Genomic DNA, 15,456 nt, shown 5'->3' with positions numbered 1-15,456 from the left:
TCTAATAATATCAGAAAAAATACATTGTGATTAATACTTAGTCTATAGTCACACACCTGATCATCTACATTTGCCCTCTTACAGCACTAAACTATGTTTTCTACCTTTATCTTGCATCTACCTACCACTTCAGCATTTTATTAAAAATAATAATAATAATAATAATAATAATAAGAGAGAAATGTGAGATTCACATATAAATCAAGTATAAAAATCAAACGAATAATCATAATTGACCTGATTGTTCATAGTTCATGATGCGTGATCAAAACCAAAAGTTTCTGTGATGACTGCCCTTGCACTGTTCACCATGTAAGAACTTACTCACTATGTAAGAACTTGTTCACCATGTAAAAACTTGTTCGTTATGCTTCAGAAGATTGGAGACTGTTGAGAATTAGGCTTGGGGTTGATTAATGATTGTGCATTGAGTCCCCTATACAGAATTTTATTGTTGTTAACAACCATATGATCAATAAATATGAGAGATGCCCTCTCAAAAAAAAAAATACATTGTAAGACAAAAATTCTCATAAGAGACAGAGACATCATACAATAATAAAAAGATCAATGGGGAGGGGCAGAAGATGGCGGCGTGAGTAGAGCAGCGTAAATCTCCCAAAACAACATATATCTATGAAAATATAACAAAGACAACCCTTCCCAGAATAAAGACCAGAGGACACAGGACAATATCCAGACCACATTCGCACCTGAGAGAACCCAGCGCCTCGCGAAGGGGGTAAGATACAAGCCCCGGCCCCGCGGGAGCCGAGCGCCCCTCCCCCCAACTCCCGGCGGGAGAAGAGCAGGCAGAGAGGGAGGGAGACGGAGCACAGGGCTGCCGAGCACCCAGCCCCCGCCATCCGGGCCAGAGTGCAGGGCGCTCGATACTAGGAAAACAGGGCAGCAAGAACAGTGAGCAGGCACTGGAGGCTGGGCGACAGAGGGCATAAGAAAAGCGCGCGACCATTTTTTTTTTTTGCTTTTTTGCTGTTTTGTTTTGGCGAGCACTTTTTGGGAGTTTTAAAGGGATAGGGACCCCAATACTAGGGAAACAGGGCAGAAAGACCGGTGAGCAGAGGCCTGAGGCTGGCATCGGAGAATAAAGAAAAACGAACGACCACCTTTTTTTTTTTAATTAAAAACTTTTTTTTTTTTTAATTAAAAAAATTTTTTTTTCTTTTTTTTTGGTGGGCGTTGTTTTGTTTTGGCGGGTGCTTTTTGGAAGTCTTAAAGGGGCAGGGCGGGTCACTTAATCCAGAGGTAGGGAATCCGGGATCTCTGGGCACCCTAACCCCTGGGCTGCAGGGAGCAGGGAGGCCCCTTACGGAGATAAATAGCCTCCCAGCAGCTCCTGCTCCAACGCGACTCCACCATTTTGGAGTAGCTGCCCGAGCCAGGCCACGCCCACAGCAACAGCGGAGATTAACTCCATAGCAGCCGGGCAGGAAGCAGGAACCCTGTCTGCGCGCAGCTGCGCAGCACAAGCCACTAGAGGCCGCTGTTCTCCCAGGAGAGGAGGGCCACAAACCAACAAGAAAGGAAGTCCTTCCAGCCGTCACTCGTCCCAGTTCTGCAGACTATTCCTATCACCATGAAAAGGCAAAGCTACAGGCAGACAAAGATCACAGAGACAACACCAGAGAAGGAGACAGACCTAACCAGTCTCCCTGAAAAAGAATTCAAAATAAGAATCATAAACATGCTGACAGAGATGCAGAGAAATACGCAAGAGAAATGGGATGAAGTCCGGAAGGAGATCACAGATGCCAGAAAGGAGATCGCAGAAATGAAACAAACTCTGGAAGGGTTTATAAGCAGAATGGATAGAATGCAAGAGGCCATTGATGGAATTGAAATCAGAGAACAGGAACGCATAGAAGGTGACATAGAGAGAGACAAAAGAATCTCCAGGAATGAAACAATATTAAGAGAACTGTGTGACCAATCCAAAAGGAACAATATCCGTATTATAGGGGTCCCAGAAGAAGAAGAGAGAGGAAAAGAGATGGAAAGTATCTTAGAAGAAATAATTGCTGAAAACTTCCCCACACTGGGGGAGGAAGTAATCGAACAGACCACGGAAATACACAGAACCCCCAACAGAAAGGATCCAAGAAGGGCAACACCAAGACACATAATAATTAAAATGGCAAAGATCAAGGACAAGGAAAGAGTGTTAAAGGCAGCTAGAGAGAAAAAGGTCACCTATAAAGGGAAACCCATCAGGCTAACATCAGATTTCTCAACAGAAACCCTACAGGCCAGAAGAGAATGGCATGATATATTTAATACAATGAAACAGAAGGGCCTTGAACCAAGGATACTATATCCAGCACGACTATCATTCAAATATGACGGTGGGATTAAACAATTCCCAGACAAACAAAAGCTGAGGGAATTTGCTTTCCACAAACCACCTCTACAGAACATCTTACAGGGACTGCTCTAGATGGGAGCACTCCTAGAAAGAGCACAGCACAAAACACCCAACATATGAAGAATCGAGGAGGAGGAACAAGAAGGGAGAGAAGAAAAGAATCTCCAGACAGTGTATATAACAGCTCAATAAGCGAGCTAAGTTAGGCAGTAAGATACTAAAGAGGCTAACCTTGAACCTTTGGTAACCACGAATTTAAAGCCTGCAATGGCAATAAGTACATATCTTTCAATAGTCACCCTAAATGTTAATGGGTTGAATGCACCAATCAAAAGACACAGAGTAACAGAATGGATAAAAAAGCAAGACCCATCTATATGCTGCTTACAAGAAACTCACCTCAAACCCAAAGACATGTACAGACTAAAAGTCAAGGGATGGAAAAACATATTTCAAGCAAACAACAGTGAGAAGAAAGCAGGGGTTGCAGTACTAATATCAGACAAAATAGACTTCAAAACAAAGAAAGTAACAAGAGATAAAGAAGGACACTACATAATGATAAAGGGCTCAGTCAAACAAGAGGATATAACCATTCTAAATACATATGCACCCAACACAGGAGCACCAGCATATGTGAAACAAATACTAACAGAACTAAAGGGGGATATAGACTGCAATGCATTCATTCTAGGAGACTTCAACACACCACTCACCCCAAAGGATAGATCCACTGGGCAGAAAATAAGTAAGGACACGGAAGCACTGAACAACACAGTAGAGCAGATGGACCTAATAGACATCTATAGAACTCTACATCCAAAAGCAGCGGGATATACATTCTTCTCAAGTGCACATGGAACATTCTCCAGAATAGACCACATACTAGGCCACAAAAAGAGCCTCAGAAAATTCCAAAAGATTGAAATCCTACCAACCAACTTTTCAGACCACAAAGGCATAAAACTAGAAATAAACTGTACAAAGAAAGCAAAGAGGCTCACGAACACATGGAGGCTTAACAACACGCTCCTAAATAATCAATGGATCAATGACCAAATCAAAATGGAGATCCAGCAATATATGGAAACAAATGACAACAACAACACTAAGCCCCAACTTCTGTGGGACACAGCAAAAGCAGTCTTAAGAGGAAAGTATATAGCAATCCAAGCATATTTAAAAAAGGAAGAGCAATCCCAAATGAATGGTCTAATGTCACAATTATCGAAATTGGAAAAAGAAGAACAGATGAGGCCTAAGGTCAGCAGAAGGAGGGACATAATAAAGATCAGAGAAGAAATAAATAAAATTGAGAAGAATAAAACAATAGCAAAAAATCAATGAAACCAAGAGCTGGTTCTTCGAGAAAATAAACAAAATAGATAAGCCTCTAGCCAGACTTATTAAGAAGAAAAGAGAGTCAACACAAATCAACAGTATCAGAAACGAGAAAGGAAAAATCACGACGGACCCCACGGAAATGCAAAGAATTATTGGAGAATACTATGAAAACCTATATGCTAACAAGCTGGGAAACCTAGGAGAAATGGACGACTTCCTAGAAAAATATAACCTTCCAAGATTGACCCAGGAAGAAACAGAAAATCTAAACAGACCAATTACCAGCAACGAAATTGAAGCAGTAATCAAAAAACTACCAAAGAACAAAACCCCCGGGCCAGATGGATTTACCTCGGAATTTTATCAGACATACAGGGAAGACATAATACCCATTCTCCTTAAAGTTTTCCAAAAAATAGAGGAGGAGGGGATACTCCCAAACTCATTCTATGAAGCTAACATCACCCTAATACCAAAACCAGGCAAAGACCCCACCAAAAAAGAAAACTACAGACCAATATCCCTGATGAACGTAGATGCAAAAATACTCAACAAAATATTAGCAAACCGAATTCAAAAATACATCAAAAGGATCATACACCATGACCAAGTGGGATTCATCCCAGGGATGCAAGGATGGTACAACATTCGAAAGTCCATCAACATCATCCACCACATCAACAAAAAGAAAGACAAAAACCACATGATCATCTCCATAGATGCTGAAAAAGCATTTGACAAAGTTCAACATCCATTCATGTTAAAAACTCTCAGCAAAATGGGAATAGAGGGCAAGTACCTCAACATAATAAAGGCCATCTATGATAAACCCACAGCCAACATTATATTGAACAGCGAGAAGCTGAAAGCATTTCCGCTGAGATCGGGAACTAGACAGGGATGCCCACTCTCTCCACTGTTATTTAACATAGTACTGCAGGTCCTAGCCACGGCAATCAGACAAAATAAAGAAATACAAGGAATCCAGATTGGTAAAGAAGAAGTTAAACTGTCACTATTTGCAGATGACATGATACTGTACATAAAAAACCCTAAAGACTCCACCCCAAAACTACTAGAACTGATATCGGAATACAGCAAAGTTGCAGGATACAAAATCAACACACAGAAATCTGTGGCTTTCCTATATACTAACAAGGAACCAACAGAAAGAGAAATCAGGAAAAAAACTCCATTCACAATTGCATCAAAAAAAATAAAATACCTAGGAATAAACCTAACCAAAGAAGTGAAAGACTTATACTCTGAAAACTACAAGTCACTCTTAAGAGAAATTAAAGGGGACACTAACAGATGGAAACTCATCCCATGCTCGTGGCTAGGAAGAATTAATATCGTCAAAATGGCCATCCTGCCCAAAGCAATATACAGATTTGATGCAATCCCTATGAAACTACCAGCAACATTCTTCAATGAACTGGAACAAATAATTCAAAAATTCATATGGAAACACCAAAGACCCTGAATAGCCAAAGCAATCCTGAGAAAGAAGAATAAAGTAGGGGGGATCTCACTCCCCAACTTCAAGCTCTACTATAAAGCCATAGTAATCAAGACAATTTGGTACTGGCACAAGAGCAGAGCCACAGACCAATGGAACAGACTAGAGAATCCAGACATTAACCCAGACATATATGGTCAATTAATATTTGATAAAGGAGCCATGGACATACAATGGCGAAATGACAGTCTCTTCAACAGGTGGTGCTGGCAAAACTGGACAGCTACATGTAGGAGAATGAAACTGGACCATTGTCTAACCCCATATACAAAAGTAAACTCAAAATGGATCAAAGACCTGAATGTAAGCCATGAAACCATTAAACTCTTGGAAGAAAACATAGGCGAAAACCTCTTAGACATAAACATGAGTGACCTCTTCTTGAACATATCTCCCCGGGCAAGGAAAACAACAGCAAAAATGAGTAAGTGGGACTATATTAAGCTGAAAAGCTTCTGTACAGCAAAAGACACCATCAATAGAACAAGAAGGATCCCTACAGTATGGGAGAATATATTTGAAAATGACACATCCAATAAAGGCTTGACGTCCAGAATATATAAGGAGCTCACATGCCTCAACAAACAAAAAACAAACAACCCAATTAAAAAATGGGCAGAGGAACTGAACAGACAGTTCTCCAAAAAAGAAATACAGATGGCCAACAGACACATGAAAAGATGCTCCACATCGCTAATTATCAGAGAAATGCAAATTAAAACTACAATGAGGTATCACCTCACACCAGTAAGGATGGCTGCCATCCAAAAGACAAACAACAACAAATGTTGGCAGAGGCTGTGGAGAAAGGGGAACCCTCCTACACTGCTGGTGGGAATGTAAGTTAGTTCAACCATTGTGGAAAGCAGTATGGAGGTATATCAAAATGCTCAAAACAGACTTACCATTTGACCCAGGAATTGCACTCCTAGGAATTTACCCTAAGAACGCAGCAATCAAGTTTGAGAAAGACAGATGCACCCCTATGTTTATTGCAGCACTATTTACAATAGCCAAGAATTGGAAGCAACCTAAATGTCCATCAATAGATGAATGGATAAAGAAGATGTGGTACATATACACAATGGAATACTACTCAGCCATAAGAAAAGGGCAAATCCAATCATTTGCAGCAACATGGATGGAGCTGGAGGGTATTATGCTCAGTGAAACAAGCCAAGCGGAGAAAGAGAAATACCAAATGATTTCACTTATCTGTGGAATATAAGAACAAAGGAAAAACTGAAGGAACAAAACAGCAGCAGAATCACAGAACTCAAGAATGGACTAACAGGTACCAAAGGGAAAGGGACTGGGGAGGATGGGTGGGTAGGGAGGGATAAGGGGGGGAGAAGTAGGGGGGTATTAAGATTAACATACATGGGGGGGTAGGAGAAAAGGGAGGGCTGTACAACACAGAGAAGGCAAGTAGTGATTCTACAACATTTTGCTATGCTGATGGACAATGACTGTAAAGGGGTTTATAGGGGAGACCTGGTATAGGGGAGAGCCTAGTAAACATAATATTCGTCATGTAAGTGTAGATTAGTGATACCAAAAACAAAGCAAAAAAAAAAAAAAAAGGGCAGTTCCTGTGTGGTAACCTCCAACGAGTTCTACACAAGGGTATAAAGGGCATATAAAAGTGTAGGCAAAGGGTCTGTTTGTGTTTATACAGAGGATCAAAGCCTAATTGGGCTACCCCGAAAATGAACTAAGATACGATATGAAAAAGAACTTCCAACATCTGCACTCTCTGGAAGACTCATGCCAGAAGATGATCATCAAAAAACCCCAACAAAGATCCACGCACTGCTACAGCTGTAGATGCACTCATCCCACCAGTTCCTGGACTTGCCATGGGAATGAGGAAGGAGATATCTAAGCTGGCCTGTGCATACAGTAAAACAACAAATTTGACTGGATCTATACTGTTGGAACTCAACCAAGAATTTGGAGAAGTGCAAATTGTAGCGCTCCAAACTCTTACAACTACAGACTATTTACTGTTAAAAGAACATATGGCATGTGAACAGTCCCCAGGAATGGGTTGTTTTAATTTGTCTGATTTCTCTCAGACTGTTCAAGTTCAGTTGGACAATATCCACCATATCATAGATAAGTTTTCACAAATGCCTAAGGTGCCTTAATGGTTTTCTTGGTTTCACTGGAGACGGCTGGTAATTACAGATATGCTTTGGTTATGTAACTATACTCCTATTATGTTAATGTGTGTGCGCAATTTAAGTAGTAGCTTAAAACCTATACATGCTGAAGTTACTCTACAAGAAGATATGTCAAAGAAATAATCAATCTTCCCATGTTTTCTTCTGCCTGCTACTTCTATAGCTTTTCTTCTTCCTTCCTAATTACAACCCTTAAATAGAATTCGTGCCTCATATCAAATTTACCGAGTATCATAACTCCTCCAAGTGGTAAAGATACCTCAAGACAAATGCTGGGCATAGAAGCCACAGGGCATAAATATGCAAAGAAGTAAAAAGCTAACCTTTTCAAACAATAAGGCTTCCCTCTCACTTACCAACTCTACATTTCCCTGTATGGCCCCGGAAGATGACTGGTTAGCCAGAGACGGGTAAGATTCCTCAAGGGAGGAACAACCTAAGACAGGCACAGTCGCAGGGGGGCCATCAGGTGAGAAATTGGGGATCAACAGAGGTGAGGCTTAGAACCTCACCCCCCCTGTTCTGAGAGAAATCTTCTGCATACGTGGATGTTTTATTGCCCTTGTCTAGCTTGGATTAACACATAGTCTACAGGCACACACCTGATCATCTACATTTGCTCTCTTACAACACTAAACTATGTTTTCTACCTTTATCTTGTATCTACCTACCACTTCAGCATTTTATTAAAAATAATAATAATAAAGAGAGAAATGTGGTATCCACATATAAATCAAGTATAAAAACCAAATGAGTATTCATATTTGAACTGACTGTTTAGAGTTCATAATGCATGAGCAAAACCAAAAGTTTCTGTGATGACTGCCCTTGTACTGTTCACCATGTAACTTATTCATTATGTAAGAATTTGTTCTACATGTAAGAACTTGTTTGTTATGCCTCAGAAGATTGGAGACTGACGAAAATTAGGCTTGGGGTGGATTAATGATTGTACATTGAGCATTGACTCCCCTATACAGAATTTTATTGTCGTTAACAACCATTTGATCAATAAATATGAGAGATGCCCTCACAAAAAAAAAAAAAAAAGGACAGACTTCCAATGGTAAAATAAATAAGTAACTGGGATGTAATGTATAGCATAAGGAATATAGTCAAGATATTGTAACAGCTTGGTAGGGTGATAGCTGGAACCTAGAATTATGTATATAAATGTTCTACCACTGTGTTGTACACTTGAAACTAATGTAATGTAATACTGTGCATCAACTACCCTTCAATAAAAAATAATTAAAAAAAAAAAAGATCAATGCATCAAGAAGATATAACAATTATAAACATATATGCATCTAATAATTGAGCTCTAACAAATACAAAGCAAAAAAAATTGACAAAAACTAAAGAAATAGTTTTATAATAATAGACACAAAAACATCAAGAACACCCCACTTTTAATAATGGACAGAACCAGTAGACAGAAGATAAACAAGAAGATAGATGATTTAAACCAAACTATAAAACAAGTAGACTAAGACATGTATAGAACATTTTACCTACCAAGAGCAGAATACACATAATTTTCAAGTACATATGGAAAATTCTCCAGGAAGAGACCATATGTTAGGCCACTAAAAAACTCTCAATAAATTCAGAAAGATTAAAATTATGTAAAGTGTGTTCCCTGACCAAAATGGAATGAAATTAGAAATAAAAAATGGAAGGGAATCATGTTAATTCACAAATATGTGAAGTGATAGACACACTCTTTAAAGAAAACCAATGAGTCAAAAAAGAATCACAAGGGAAACTAGAAAATAATTTGAGACAAATGAAAATGAAAACAATGTACCAAGACTTGTGGGATGCAGCAAAATCAGTGCTCAGATGGATATTTATAGCCATAAGCACATATATTAAAAAAGAAAGATCTCAGATCAATATCCTGACTTTTTACCTTAAGAAACCAGAAAAAGAAGAGCAAACTAAGTCCCATCCCAATAGAAGCAATGAAATAATAGAGATTTAAGTGGATATTTACAAAACAGAGAAAAAATAGAATGAACAAAGCCAATATTATTTCTTTTAAAATATTAATAAAACTGACAAACTGTTAGCTATAATGGCCAAAAAAAGATTAGATTGAAATTACTGATGGATTATTGGTGAATGCTGTTAACCATTGTATTCTAATAAATTAGATAACCTAGATGAAATAGACAGATTTGTAGAAATATGCAAACAAAACTGATTCAAGAATAGAAAATCTGAACAGTACTATAAATATAATGGGATTTCATCAGTAATTTTAAAAAATTCCAACAAAGAAAAGCTCAAAACAAGTGGCTTGATGGTGAGTTCTAGCAAACATTTAAGGAAAATTAACACCAATTCTCCTCAAACACCTTGAAAATCAGAAGAGGAAAAAACACTTCCTAATTCATGCTATGAGACCAGTATCACCCAGATACAAAAGACTGACAAAGACATTACAAGAAAAGAAAACTACAGATCAATAACCCTTATGAATATAGATGAAAGAGTACTCTCCAAAATAGTAGCAAAGCCATTCTAGCATTTTATTAAAAGGACCATACACCACTGTAAATTGGGATTTCTCCTAGGAATGTGAGGGTGAGACAACAGTGTAACACATTATATTAGTAAAATGAAGGGAAAAAACCACATAATCATCTCAGTTGATGAATGAAAGTGTTTGACAAAATTCAACACCCTTTCATGATAAATAAAACTCAACAAGCTAGAAATCAAAGGAAGCTTCCTTAATGTAATAGAGGGCATTTAAAAAGACCCCAAAGCTAATAGCAGCCTTAACTGTGACAGACTGAAAACTTTCCCTTTAAGATAAAAAATAAGACAAGGGTGTTCACTTTTGCCACTTCTTTAACTCCATAATTAATAACAAACTACAAAAAACCTTTCAAATTTGAATTTTGGTTTCTGACATTATTTTCCATAGGACAAAATATATGTGCATTGGCAGGAATAGGAATCATTTACATTGGAATGGACAGGAAACATTGGCATTACTATAAGTTTTCCACAAGTTAACTTTTGTCTCTTACAGAGTGGAAAAGTAGCCTAATCAATCAAAGACAATGAAAGGGGCTTACCTATGTACAATGGGATACTCCTATAGGGCCCACTGGCCAATGCTCAACATTCCACTGAAAGTGCCCCCAGTAATCCCGTGGTTATTATACTAAGTCTTTGACATATCTAAAACCAATGCTTGAAAAAGGGATTATCAGAATCTAATTTCCAAATTTGTATATTGGAGAGGCATGGATACTTCTTACATGACTGAAAGTCTAATTTATTGTATAGGAATTCAATTTTTAACTAAGAGCAAAGGTGGCAAAATTCAATGTTATAAAATATATTAGAAAATGTAAAATACTCATTTCAGAATTTCATTGCTTGATCATCCTCTAGACTGTGGAGTTAGTGTGGGAAAATTTCTAGTACTAATATTTGCCCTTCATGTTGATTTAATTGTGAATTCTTATCTCACAGGCTTAGATATTTTATTCCAAGATAAGTTGAAGTACTAGATACTTGTTTCTCTGAGAAACTGGAGATAGAGTAAAACTGGTTGGATGATGCTCAGTATCCTAAAATCATCATGTTATTCTAAAGGTGTGTATGAATTTAGCAGCAGAGGATATATTGAGACAGAAACAAAGAATGAGGTGACAGGGAAGTTTAATGGTTTTACTTAAAAGATTTACCTATTATTTATAATGAGAAATATATTACTTTTTCAGTAGAAAAATAACTCAAATTATTATTTCTAGGGTTTGTGGAATGTACCTCATCAAAGTGATTCATATTAAGATTAGACAAATGAGAATTCCAAGGAATGTGAAAATATGCTGTGGAATTGTTTTAAAGGGTATTCATAGAGTTTATAAAACTGTATGTATGGATAGAACAAAACCCGGAGGAATAGACACATATAGTTTACACTGAACCTTTTAATCCATTGTTAGAATTTTCAATAAGCATTCCTATGAAGAGGGACAAAAAAAGAAATAATATCTGCCATTGTGATACACAGCACATTGTTCTGAGGGGAAGACACAGAGGCATACAGACTAGCTTTGTCATTAGGTGACAGTGGAATATCCCATGGGCTGGACAGTCTTACCTCTGAAGCTTGCCTCTAGTTGCCCTACAGTTCCTAGGTGTTTTCCTTTCAGTCTCACTGTGCAGAATACCAGTCTGGTCAGCAGGTGGCACTTATCTATATTCCTTTGATTCCTCAGAACAGAGAGGTATTAAATATACTTTTTGAAAAAGATGCTTACAATACAACATGGGGCACAATACAAACATATATAAATTCATAATCCAATTAAATAATAATGCAGTGTATACAAAGTGAGGTAGAATGCTATGTAGTGATATGGAATGATGTTAAGTTGCATGAAAAAAGAAAATTCTAGAATAACATGCATTGAATGACACAATTTTGGGGGAAAATGCCACTGAAATGGATTACAGATGCTCATGCCTCCTTATCATTAACTGAAGACAGATCCTCTGAGCATTCGTGTAGGCTGCACATAGACATGAGGAATGTAGTAGACCTAATTTCTCACTACCTGACAATGCAGAAGGCACTTTGCATGCTGAAACCATACATGTGTTGTATTTTTTTGGAGAGAAATGGTGAGAGTTGATGAATTGAAAGTCAGCTTGTGAGACTGTATGATGCAGATTTATGGCCACCTTCCTGAATTCTACAAAAACAGTTGTTCTCAAACTTTTTGTTATGAAAACCCCACAAAGGTTTTAAGTGCCTTATGTTTGTCAGTAATTGAAAATTAGAAAATAATGCTAAGAACTTTTAAATTATTTGTTTAAAAAAGAAATGTTAAACTATTTTTTTGCTTCAATAAAAAGAACATGCTTTATGAAACAAAGTTTTCATTTTCTTCAGTGAACTTTTGATCAACCTTTTGAAGGTAGAGACATTATCATTTTGTTTCACCAAAATGGGAACTAGGCAACAGGGTGTTTAAGCAGCATGCTGAAAGTCATAAGGTTGATGAGTGGCAGAGTTGACACTCAAACCTTCATTTATCTTTCTGAAAGTCTCTGATTTATAATGAGTGACCACGAAAACATCCCACTATTTGCAAAACTAGATAGAAACTAGACAGGCTGGACTGTGGGTCTTGATAACTATCTCCATTTCCTATGTCTTAAGAGCTTGTTGAAGTCGTTCATGTAGTTTGAACACTGGTTTATCTCTAATCCATCATGGCCCTTCTCTTGTGGATCCCACATAGAGCAGGATGACTTTGTTTTGCTCTAGGGTATGTAGATCGAGTCGTGTGCTGAAGCTGGCTTGAATCAGTTCATGAGAGCTGATTCTCTACATTACTGGCCAATTCAGCATTCAATGGCATCTTCTAGGTAGCTAATAAGTAGGCCATGGTGGGAGATTTTAGACTAGGAAACCTAGAAATGCTGGAAACCAGAACTACACTCCTCCTTTCCGTAGGGCCTTTATGCACATAACTGCCCAGGACTGACCTCACAGGCATCCATTTTAAGCTTACTATGGGAGAAAGTGTTGCATCATAGCACAGTTCTATCTCTGACATGAATGTGTATGACAGAAATTGTGTGTTCTTGTGTACCCCGATGATAATTTTGTGCAATTATCAATTTTACAAATTTTTAAAAATCTTAACATGGTTATTAGAAACCTACCTCTAAGCACAATATTCACAGACAGTATGGGTTCAGCATTAAGCAGGCAGAGCCAATTCCCAAATGTGAGATATTTACCTTTATCTCCCTGTTGCCCTAGGGCAAGTGTGCTTTGTGGGGTCGTTTCTCTTCTCAGGAACCATTTGGTCCTCAGGACCCAATAACACACATTTTGTATAAATGTAAGCCTAGTTTTCTATGACTCTGGCAAAACCTGATATTCTAGTTTGCATTCCCCTGACATCCAGATGCATTATCCCCTGAAGATCATTTTAAAGTGACCAACAATCTAGAGGCTTCCCCCTGCACAAATGCACCTCTTCTTCTCATGTTACGGCAGCCTGAAAAGTGGTTTGTAACAGAAACTGGAACATGAGTCTGTGTCTTTAACAGGGGAACTGCACTTCTTTCTCTAAATGTCTATTCAGTGGAGAACTTCAGATATTTTCTCAAATATTCCATTCATTCATTCATTCATTAGATTGAGCATGGTATAAGTGAGCTCAAGAGCAACGCTTTTTCTGAGGATGTATGTGCATTTCCTGGTTTCCTTAGAAAGCTTACACCAAAAAGAATGTTCTGATGATATTTTGATTTCTATGACAACTGAGATGTGCCATTTTATACTGGAGGCAGAAACATTTAACAAGGATATTTACAGGCTGGACTAGTAGCAGAAATATGGAGCCTAATAGGTGTCTACTATCACTGAGAATGTATGGCTGTATGCATTTTTATGTATGTATGTTTTGGGAAAGTGAGATATTCAGTTGATGATTAGAAGCTATAAGCCCTCCTGTTTTACTGAAGAAGCTGGAAGTTCCTACTGAAGAGACCCTGAGGTGATGAGTCACCTTTCTGTGTTTGTGTGTTCTAAGATGACACCTGTTGTGCGAGGGCATTGTGATCTGAATTCTTTAAAGCAGAGATCTCCAAATATTTCTGATCTTACACTCCTATTTTAAAAAGATTTCTGCTTGTAACCTTAAGGATGTACTATACTTATTTTATATCTACTTCTAGCAGGAAATCATTGTGTATACTTTATGGGAGAGAAAATTTGAAGTCAACATATGGTAAGATTAAATGAGTAGGGGTGGAAGCTCTAATGTGACTTTGTGGAACTTTAGGGTTGACATAGTGCTATTTTGATTAGCTGACACATGGATTAAGAAAGACTCTTTTAAAAGACAAATGTACTATCACCACACCACTAATTTAAATCTGTCAATGGCTTCCCATTTATCATATAAGCATAAGGTACAAGCTCCTTAAAAAAGGTTTTGATTTTTGCTTTGGTGGTTTCAGAAGTGGTTGTTGCTGATGTTATAGTTATTTATTGTGTTTCAAAAGAAAGAGCATTTAAAGCATTTACTGTTGCATTTGTCATCAGGATATGTGCTCTAGAAAGAAGTAGGTACTATCTAAAGATATATAAGTCCTCATAGCATCAAATCTTATACTGCTCTGTGATGCTGACACTCTCATGCTATCATTAAAAGAACATTTATCCAAATTACTTATCTCGATAATTAATAGGGGAACCAGTAAACTATTAAACACTTTTCAAATAAGAATTGAGTTAACCAGTATTGTTTTTCTATAAGGCAACTTGTATGTGCATTGCCAAGAATAGAAATCATTTGCATTGCTATGGAGAGGAAACAACATTATCAGTTTTGTACATGTCAATTTCTGTCACTTAAAGATTGGTAAAGTAGTCTAATCAACCAAAGGCAATTAAAAAGCCATACCTCTATAGAATGACCTAATCCGTGGGGGGCCCATTAACCATAGCCCAACATTCCACTGTAAGGCCCTGGTAATCTCTTGTGCCTATTTCTGAGTCTTTGACATGTTTTCAAGGTAGGGTGGCATTAAGAGAAGTGGTCACATTTTAAGAGAATTCCTCACTACAAGTGTTTTGTTTTTCTTTTTACCCCCTGCATAAATATTGAAAGCCACACTCTGGTCAGCAGGCGGCACTTACGATATTGTGCTCATCATTTATCACTGACACACAAATTAATAAACATCCTCAATAAACATTATTTTTATTCTCAGCAAAGGAAATAAACAAGTTTCCTGCCATCACACCACTAACTGAAATCTGTAAGTAGCTCTCCATTTATTATACAAGCATAAAGTACAAGCTCCTTAATAAAGGTTTTGGCTCTTGGTTTTGCATCTTAGAAAGGGGATGTTGCTGATGTTACAGTTATTTCTTATGTATTTATTATGTTTCAAAAGAAATACATAGCATCTAAAAGACTTGCTATTATATTATTTGTCAGGATATGTGCTTTAGGAAGAAGCAG

Source organism: Manis pentadactyla, chromosome X, assembly GCF_030020395.1.
Source record: "Manis pentadactyla isolate mManPen7 chromosome X, mManPen7.hap1, whole genome shotgun sequence".
NCBI classification, from domain to species: Eukaryota; Metazoa; Chordata; class Mammalia; order Pholidota; family Manidae; genus Manis; species Manis pentadactyla.
Note: the sequence above shows the minus strand (reverse complement) of the source record.